Raw genomic sequence first — 10623 nt, 5'->3', positions numbered from 1 at the left:
CCGGACCAATCTCGGAATATTTTATGCCACTAATCACAATCAATTTGTACTACTAAGAAATGAATATGAATAATGGTTTTGGGTTAAAATTTGTTGAAATGGCCCCCTAATTGAAAATATTCTTCTTTTCAGGGTAAATTTTAACAAGTTTTTTCCTTACTCTTACACTCGTTAGTTATATGTTAAAATCTCGACCTACACATCTCCAAAGATCATGAAATTTCACGGGGGCCTAGCCAAGACCGTTGTGCATCACTTTTCTCTTGGACACGTTGAGAGAAAAATTAGTTTTCTTGCACTAACGATCGTTTTAATCGAAATAGTGAAAATCTCACATTTCTGATAGTGGTACCCCTTTGTGAAATGTGGCCCGGACCAATCTCGGAATATTTTATGCCACTAATCACAATCAATTTGTACTACTAAGAAATGAATATGAATAATGGTTTTGGGTTAAAATTTGTTGAAATGGCCCCCTAATTGAAAATATTCTTCTTTTCAGGGGAAATTTTAACAAGTTTTTTCCTTACTCTTACACTCGTTAGTTATATGTTAAAATCTCAACCTACACATCTCCAAAGATCATGAAATTTCACGGGGGCCTAGCCAAGACCGTTGTGCATCACTTTTCTCTTGGACACGTTGAGAGAAAAATTAGTTTTCTTGCACTAACGATCGTTTTAATCGAAATAGTGAAAATCTCACATTTCTGATAGTGGTACCCCTTTGTGAAATGTGGCCCGGACCAATCTCGGAATATTTTTTGCCACTAGTCACAATCAATTTGTACTACTAAGAAATGAATATGAATAATGGTTTTGGGTTAAAATTTGTTGAAATGGCCCCCTAATTGAAAATATTCTTCTTTTCAGGGAAATTTTAACAAGTTTTTTCCTTACTCTTACACTCGTTAGTTATATGTTAAAATCTCGACCTACACATCTCCAAAGATCATGAAATTTCACGGGGGCCTAGCCAAGACCGTTGTGCATCACTTTTCTCTTGGACACGTTGAGAGAAAAATTAGTTTTCTTGCACTAACGATCGTTTTAATCGAAATAGTGAAAATCTCACATTTCTGATAGTGGTACCCCTTTGTGAAATGTGGCCCGGACCAATCTCGGAATATTTTATGCCACTAATCACAATCAATTTGTACTACTAAGAAATGAATATGAATAATGGTTTTGGGTTAAAATTTGTTGAAATGGCCCCCTAATTGAAAATATTCTTCTTTTCAGGGGAAATTTTAACAAGTTTTTTCCTTACTCTTACACTCGTTAGTTATATGTTAAAATCTCGACCTACACATCTCCAAAGATCATGAAATTTCACGGGGGCCTAGCCAAGACCGTTGTGCATCACTTTTCTCTTGGACACGTTGAGAGAAAAATTAGTTTTCTTGCACTAACGATCGTTTTAATCGAAATAGTGAAAATCTCACATTTCTGATAGTGGTACCCCTTTGTGAAATGTGGCCCGGACCAATCTCGGAATATTTTTTGCCACTAATCACAATCAATTTGTACTACTAAGAAATGAATATGAATAATGGTTTTGGGTTAAAATTTGTTGAAATGGCCCCCTAATTGAAAATATTCTTCTTTTCAGGGGAAATTTTAACAAGTTTTTTCCTTACTCTTACACTCGTTAGTTATATGTTAAAATCTCGACCTACACATCTCCAAAGATCATGAAATTTCACGGGGGCCTAGCCAAGACCGTTGTGCATCACTTTTCTCTTGGACACGTTGAGAGAAAAATTAGTTTTCTTGCACTAACGATCGTTTTAATCGAAATAGTGAAAATCTCACATTTCTGATAGTGGTACCCCTTTGTGAAATGTGGCCCGGACCAATCTCGGAATATTTTTTGCCACTAATCACAATCAATTTGTACTACTAAGAAATGAATATGAATAATGGTTTTGGGTAAAAATTTGTTGAAATGGCCCCCTAATTGAAACTATTCTTCTTTTCGGGGGAAATTTTAACAAGTTTTTTCCTTACTCTTACACTCGTTAGTTATATGTTAAAATCTCGACCTACACATCTCCAAAGATCATGAAATTTCACGGGGGCCTAGCCAAGACCGTTGTGCATCACTTTTCTCTTGGACACGTTGAGAGAAAAATTAGTTTTCTTGCACTAACGATCGTTTTAATCGAAATAGTGAAAATCTCACATTTCTGATAGTGGTACCCCTTTGTGAAATGTGGCCCGGACCAATCTCGGAATATTTTTTGCCACTAGTCACAATCAATTTGTACTACTAAGAAATGAATATGAAGAATGGTTTTGGGTTAAAATTTGTTGAAATGGCCCCCTAATTGAAAATATTCTTCTTTTCAGGGGAAATTTTAACAAGTTTTTTCCTTACTCTTACACTCGTTAGTTATATGTTAAAATCTCAACCTACACATCTCCAAAGATCATGAAATTTCACGGGGGCCTAGCCAAGACCGTTGTGCATCACTTTTCTCTTGGACACGTTGAGAGAAAAATTAGTTTTCTTGCACTAACGATCGTTTTAATCGAAATAGTGAAAATCTCACATTTCTGATAGTGGTACCCCTTTGTGAAATGTGGCCCGGACCAATCTCGGAATATTTTATGCCACTAATCACAATCAATTTGTACTACTAAGAAATGAATATGAATAATGGTTTTGGGTTAAAATTTGTTGAAATGGCCCCCTAATTGAAAATATTCTTCTTTTCAGGAGAAATTTTAACAAGTTTTTTCCTTACTCTTACACTCGTTAGTTATATGTTAAAATCTCGACCTACACATCTCCAAAGATCATGAAATTTCACGGGGGCCTAGCCAAGACCGTTGTGCATCACTTTTCTCTTGGACACGTTGAGAGAAAAATTAGTTTTCTTGCACTAACGATCGTTTTAATCGAAATAGTGAAAATCTCACATTTCTGATAGTGGTACCCCTTTGTGAAATGTGGCCCGGACCAATCTCGGAATATTTTTTGCCACTAATCACAATCAATTTGTACTACTAAGAAATGAATATGAATAATGGTTTTGGGTTAAAATTTGTTGAAATGGCCCCCTAATTGAAAATATTCTTCTTTTCAGGGGAAATTTTAACAAGTTTTTTCCTTACTCTTACACTCGTTAGTTATATGTTAAAATCTCAACCTACACATCTCCAAAGATCATGAAATTTCACGGGGGCCTAGCCAAGACCGTTGTGCATCACTTTTCTCTTGGACACGTTGAGAGAAAAATTAGTTTTCTTGCACTAACGATCGTTTTAATCGAAATAGTGAAAATCTCACATTTCTGATAGTGGTACCCCTTTGTGAAATGTGGCCCGGACCAATCTCGGAATATTTTTTGCCACTAATCACAATCAATTTGTACTACTAAGAAATGAATATGAATAATGGTTTTGGGTTAAAATTTGTTGAAATGGCCCCCTAATTGAAAATATTCTTCTTTTAAGGGAAATTTTAACAAGTTTTTTCCTTACTCTTACACTCGTTAGTTATATGTTAAAATCTCGACCTACACATCTCCAAAGATCATGAAATTTCACGGGGGCCTAGCCAAGACCGTTGTGCATCACTTTTCTCTTGGACACGTTGAGAGAAAAATTAGTTTTCTTGCACTAACGATCGTTTTAATCGAAATAGTGAAAATCTCACATTTCTGATAGTGGTACCCCTTTGTGAAATGTGGCCCGGACCAATCTCGGAATATTTTATGCCACTAGTCACAATCAATTTGTACTACTAAGAAATGAATATGAATAATGGTTTTGGGTTAAAATTTGTTGAAATGGCCCCCTAATTGAAAATATTCTTCTTTTCAGGGGAAATTTTAACAAGTTTTTTCCTTACTCTTACACTCGTTAGTTATATGTTAAAATCTCGACCTACACATCTCCAAAGATCATGAAATTTCACGGGGGCCTAGCCAAGACCGTTGTGCATCACTTTTCTCTTGGACACGTTGAGAGAAAAATTAGTTTTCTTGCACTAACGATCGTTTTAATCGAAATAGTGAAAATCTCACATTTCTGATAGTGGTACCCCTTTGTGAAATGTGGCCCGGACCAATCTCGGAATATTTTTTGCCACTAATCACAATCAATTTGTACTACTAAGAAATGAATATGAATAATGGTTTTGGGTTAAAATTTGTTGAAATGGCCCCCTAATTGAAAATATTCTTCTTTTGAGGGGAAATTTTAACAAGTTTTTTCCTTACTCTTACACTCGTTAGTTATATGTTAAAATCTCGACCTACACATCTCCAAAGATCATGAAATTTCACGGGGGCCTAGCCAAGACCGTTGTGCATCACTTTTCTCTTGGACACGTTGAGAGAAAAATTAGTTTTCTTGCACTAACGATCGTTTTAATCGAAATAGTGAAAATCTCACATTTCTGATAGTGGTACCCCTTTGTGAAATGTGGCCCGGACCAATCTCGGAATATTTTATGCCACTAATCACAATCAATTTGTACTACTAAGAAATGAATATGAATAATGGTTTTGGGTTAAAATTTGTTGAAATGGCCCCCTAATTGAAAATATTCTTCTTTTCAGGGGAAATTTTAACAAGTTTTTTCCTTACTCTTACACTCGTTAGTTATATGTTAAAATCTCAACCTACACATCTCCAAAGATCATGAAATTTCACGGGGGCCTAGCCAAGACCGTTGTGCATCACTTTTCTCTTGGACACGTTGAGAGAAAAATTAGTTTTCTTGCACTAACGATCGTTTTAATCGAAATAGTGAAAATCTCACATTTCTGATAGTGGTACCCCTTTGTGAAATGTGGCACCGACCAATCTCGGAATATTTTTTGCCACTAGTCACAATCAATTTGTACTACTAAGAAATGAATATGAAGAATGGTTTTGGGTTAAAATTTGTTGAAATGGCCCCCTAATTGAAAATATTCTTCTTTTCAGGGGAAATTTTAACAAGTTTTTTCCTTACTCTTACACTCGTTAGTTATATGTTAAAATCTCGACCTACACATCTCCAAAGATCATGAAATTTCACGGGGGCCTAGCCAAGACCGTTGTGCATCACTTTTCTCTTGGACACGTTGAGAGAAAAATTAGTTTTCTTGCACTAACGATCGTTTTAATCGAAATAGTGAAAATCTCACATTTCTGATAGTGGTACCCCTTTGTGAAATGTGGCCCGGACCAATCTCGGAATATTTTTTGCCACTAGTCACAATCAATTTGTACTACTAAGAAATGAATATGAATAATGGTTTTGGGTTAAAATTTGTTGAAATGGCCCCCTAATTGAAAATATTCTTCTTTTCAGGGAAATTTTAACAAGTTTTTTCCTTACTCTTACACTCGTTAGTTATATGTTAAAATCTCGACCTACACATCTCCAAAGATCATGAAATTTCACGGGGGCCTAGCCAAGACCGTTGTGCATCACTTTTCTCTTGGACACGTTGAGAGAAAAATTAGTTTTCTTGCACTAACGATCGTTTTAATCGAAATAGTGAAAATCTCACATTTCTGATAGTGGTACCCCTTTGTGAAATGTGGCCCGGACCAATCTCGGAATATTTTTTGCCACTAATCACAATCAATTTGTACTACTAAGAAATGAATATGAATAATGGTTTTGGGTTAAAATTTGTTGAAATGGCCCCCTAATTGAAAATATTCTTCTTTTCGGGGAAATTTTAACAAGTTTTTTCCTTACTCTTACACTCGTTAGTTATATGTTAAAATCTCGACCTACACATCTCCAAAGATCATGAAATTTCACGGGGGCCTAGCCAAGACCGTTGTGCATCACTTTTCTCTTGGACACGTTGAGAGAAAAATTAGTTTTCTTGCACTAACGATCGTTTTAATCGAAATAGTGAAAATCTCACATTTCTGATAGTGGTACCCCTTTGTGAAATGTGGCCCGGACCAATCTCGGAATATTTTATGCCACTAATCACAATCAATTTGTACTACTAAGAAATGAATATGAATAATGGTTTTGGGTTAAAATTTGTTGAAATGGCCCCCTAATTGAAAATATTCTTCTTTTCAGGGAAATTTTAACAAGTTTTTTCCTTACTCTTACACTCGTTAGTTATATGTTAAAATCTCGACCTACACATCTCCAAAGATCATGAAATTTCACGGGGGCCTAGCCAAGACCGTTGTGCATCACTTTTCTCTTGGACACGTTGAGAGAAAAATTAGTTTTCTTGCACTAACGATCGTTTTAATCGAAATAGTGAAAATCTCACATTTCTGATAGTGGTACCCCTTTGTGAAATGTGGCCCGGACCAATCTCGGAATATTTTTTGCCACTAGTCACAATCAATTTGTACTACTAAGAAATGAATATGAAGAATGGTTTTGGGTTAAAATTTGTTGAAATGGCCCCCTAATTGAAAATATTCTTCTTTTCAGGGGAAATTTTAACAAGTTTTTTCCTTACTCTTACACTCGTTAGTTATATGTTAAAATCTCAACCTACACATCTCCAAAGATCATGAAATTTCACGGGGGCCTAGCCAAGACCGTTGTGCATCACTTTTCTCTTGGACACGTTGAGAGAAAAATTAGTTTTCTTGCACTAACGATCGTTTTAATCGAAATAGTGAAAATCTCACATTTCTGATAGTGGTACCCCTTTGTGAAATGTGGCCCGGACCAATCTCGGAATATTTTATGCCACTAATCACAATCAATTTGTACTACTAAGAAATGAATATGAATAATGGTTTTGGGTTAAAATTTGTTGAAATGGCCCCCTAATTGAAAATATTCTTCTTTTCAGGGGAAATTTTAACAAGTTTTTTCCTTACTCTTACACTCGTTAGTTATATGTTAAAATCTCGACCTACACATCTCCAAAGATCATGAAATTTCACGGGGGCCTAGCCAAGACCGTTGTGCATCACTTTTCTCTTGGACACGTTGAGAGAAAAATTAGTTTTCTTGCACTAACGATCGTTTTAATCGAAATAGTGAAAATCTCACATTTCTGATAGTGGTACCCCTTTGTGAAATGTGGCCCGGACCAATCTCGGAATATTTTTTGCCACTAATCACAATCAATTTGTACTACTAAGAAATGAATATGAATAATGGTTTTGGGTTAAAATTTGTTGAAATGGCCCCCTAATTGAAAATATTCTTCTTTTCAGGGGAAATTTTAACAAGTTTTTTCCTTACTCTTACACTCGTTAGTTATATGTTAAAATCTCGACCTACACATCTCCAAAGATCATGAAATTTCACGGGGGCCTAGCCAAGACCGTTGTGCATCACTTTTCTCTTGGACACGTTGAGAGAAAAATTAGTTTTCTTGCACTAACGATCGTTTTAATCGAAATAGTGAAAATCTCACATTTCTGATAGTGGTACCCCTTTGTGAAATGTGGCCCGGACCAATCTCGGAATATTTTTTGCCACTAATCACAATCAATTTGTACTACTAAGAAATGAATATGAATAATGGTTTTGGGTTAAAATTTGTTGAAATGGCCCCCTAATTGAAAATATTCTTCTTTTCAGGGGAATTTTAACAAGTTTTTTCCTTACTCTTACACTCGTTAGTTATATGTTAAAATCTCGACCTACACATCTCCAAAGATCATGAAATTTCACGGGGGCCTAGCCAAGACCGTTGTGCATCACTTTTCTCTTGGACACGTTGAGAGAAAAATTAGTTTTCTTGCACTAACGATCGTTTTAATCGAAATAGTGAAAATCTCACATTTCTGATAGTGGTACCCCTTTGTGAAATGTGGCCCGGACCAATCTCGGAATATTTTATGCCACTAGTCACAATCAATTTGTACTACTAAGAAATGAATATGAATAATGGTTTTGGGTTAAAATTTGTTGAAATGGCCCCCTAATTGAAAATATTCTTCTTTTCAGGGGAAATTTTAACAAGTTTTTTCCTTACTCTTACACTCGTTAGTTATATGTTAAAATCTCGACCTACACATCTCCAAAGATCATGAAATTTCACGGGGGCCTAGCCAAGACCGTTGTGCATCACTTTTCTCTTGGACACGTTGAGAGAAAAATTAGTTTTCTTGCACTAACGATCGTTTTAATCGAAATAGTGAAAATCTCACATTTCTGATAGTGGTACCCCTTTGTGAAATGTGGCCCGGACCAATCTCGGAATATTTTATGCCACTAATCACAATCAATTTGTACTACTAAGAAATGAATATGAATAATGGTTTTGGGTTAAAATTTGTTGAAATGGCCCCCTAATTGAAAATATTCTTCTTTTCAGGGGAAATTTTAACAAGTTTTTTCCTTACTCTTACACTCGTTAGTTATATGTTAAAATCTCGACCTACACATCTCCAAAGATCATGAAATTTCACGGGGGCCTAGCCAAGACCGTTGTGCATCACTTTTCTCTTGGACACGTTGAGAGAAAAATTAGTTTTCTTGCACTAACGATCGTTTTAATCGAAATAGTGAAAATCTCACATTTCTGATAGTGGTACCCCTTTGTGAAATGTGGCCCGGACCAATCTCGGAATATTTTATGCCACTAATCACAATCAATTTGTACTACTAAGAAATGAATATGAATAATGGTTTTGGGTTAAAATTTGTTGAAATGGCCCCCTAATTGAAAATATTCTTCTTTTCAGGGAAATTTTAACAAGTTTTTTCCTTACTCTTACACTCGTTAGTTATATGTTAAAATCTCGACCTACACATCTCCAAAGATCATGAAATTTCACGGGGGCCTAGCCAAGACCGTTGTGCATCACTTTTCTCTTGGACACGTTGAGAGAAAAATTAGTTTTCTTGCACTAACGATCGTTTTAATCGAAATAGTGAAAATCTCACATTTCTGATAGTGGTACCCCTTTGTGAAATGTGGCCCGGACCAATCTCGGAATATTTTTTGCCACTAGTCACAATCAATTTGTACTACTAAGAAATGAATATGAAGAATGGTTTTGGGTTAAAATTTGTTGAAATGGCCCCCTAATTGAAAATATTCTTCTTTTCAGGGGAAATTTTAACAAGTTTTTTCCTTACTCTTACACTCGTTAGTTATATGTTAAAATCTCGACCTACACATCTCCAAAGATCATGAAATTTCACGGGGGCCTAGCCAAGACCGTTGTGCATCACTTTTCTCTTGGACACGTTGAGAGAAAAATTAGTTTTCTTGCACTAACGATCGTTTTAATCGAAATAGTGAAAATCTCACATTTCTGATAGTGGTACCCCTTTGTGAAATGTGGCCCGGACCAATCTCGGAATATTTTTTGCCACTAGTCACAATCAATTTGTACTACTAAGAAATGAATATGAATAATGGTTTTGGGTTAAAATTTGTTGAAATGGCCCCCTAATTGAAAATATTCTTCTTTTCAGGGGAAATTTTAACAAGTTTTTTCCTTACTCTTACACTCGTTAGTTATATGTTAAAATCTCGACCTACACATCTCCAAAGATCATAAAATTTCACGGGGGCCTAGCCAAGACCGTTGTGCATCACTTTTCTCTTGGACACGTTGAGAGAAAAATTAGTTTTCTTGCACTAACGATCGTTTTAATCGAAATAGTGAAAATCTCACATTTCTGATAGTGGTACCCCTTTGTGAAATGTGGCCCGGACGAATCTCGGAATATTTTTTGCCACTAGTCACAATCAATTTGTACTACTAAGAAATGAATATGAATAATTGTTTTGGGTTAAAATTTGTTGAAATGGCCCCCTAATTGAAAATATTCTTCTTTTCAGGGGAATTTTAACAAGTTTTTTCCTTACTCTTACACTCGTTAGTTATATGTTAAAATCTCGACCTACACATCTCCAAAGATCATGAAATTTCACGGGTTCTAGCCAAGACCGTTGTGCATCACTTTTCTCTTGGACACGTTGAGAGAAAAATTAGTTTTCTTGCACTAACGATCGTTTTAATCGAAATAGTGAAAATCTCACATTTCTGATAGTGGTACCCCTTTGTGAAATGTGGCCCGGACCAATCTCGGAATATTTTATGCCACTAATCACAATCAATTTGTACTACTAAGAAATGAATATGAATAATGGTTTTGGGTTAAAATTTGTTGAAATGGCCCCCTAATTGAAAATATTCTTCTTTTCAGGGGAAATTTTAACAAGTTTTTTCCTTACTCTTACACTCGTTAGTTATATGTTAAAATCTCGACCTACACATCTCCAAAGATCATGAAATTTCACGGGGGCCTAGCCAAGACCGTTGTGCATCACTTTTCTCTTGGACACGTTGAGAGAAAAATTAGTTTTCTTGCACTAACGATCGTTTTAATCGAAATAGTGAAAATCTCACATTTCTGATAGTGGTACCCCTTTGTGAAATGTGGCCCGGACCAATCTCGGAATATTTTTTGCCACTAGTCACAATCAATTTGTACTACTAAGAAATGAATATGAATAATGGTTTTGGGTTAAAATTTGTTGAAATGGCCCCCTAATTGAAAATATTCTTCTTTTCAGGGGAAATTTTAACAAGTTTTTTCCTTACTCTTACACTCGTTAGTTATATGTTAAAATCTCAACCTACACATCTCCAAAGATCATGAAATTTCACGGGGGCCTAGCCAAGACCGTTGTGCATCACTTTTCTCTTGGACACG

The sequence above is a fragment of the Cannabis sativa genome, chromosome 4 (genome assembly GCF_029168945.1).
Source record: "Cannabis sativa cultivar Pink pepper isolate KNU-18-1 chromosome 4, ASM2916894v1, whole genome shotgun sequence".
NCBI lineage: Eukaryota > Viridiplantae > Streptophyta > Magnoliopsida > Rosales > Cannabaceae > Cannabis > Cannabis sativa.
Note: the sequence above shows the minus strand (reverse complement) of the source record.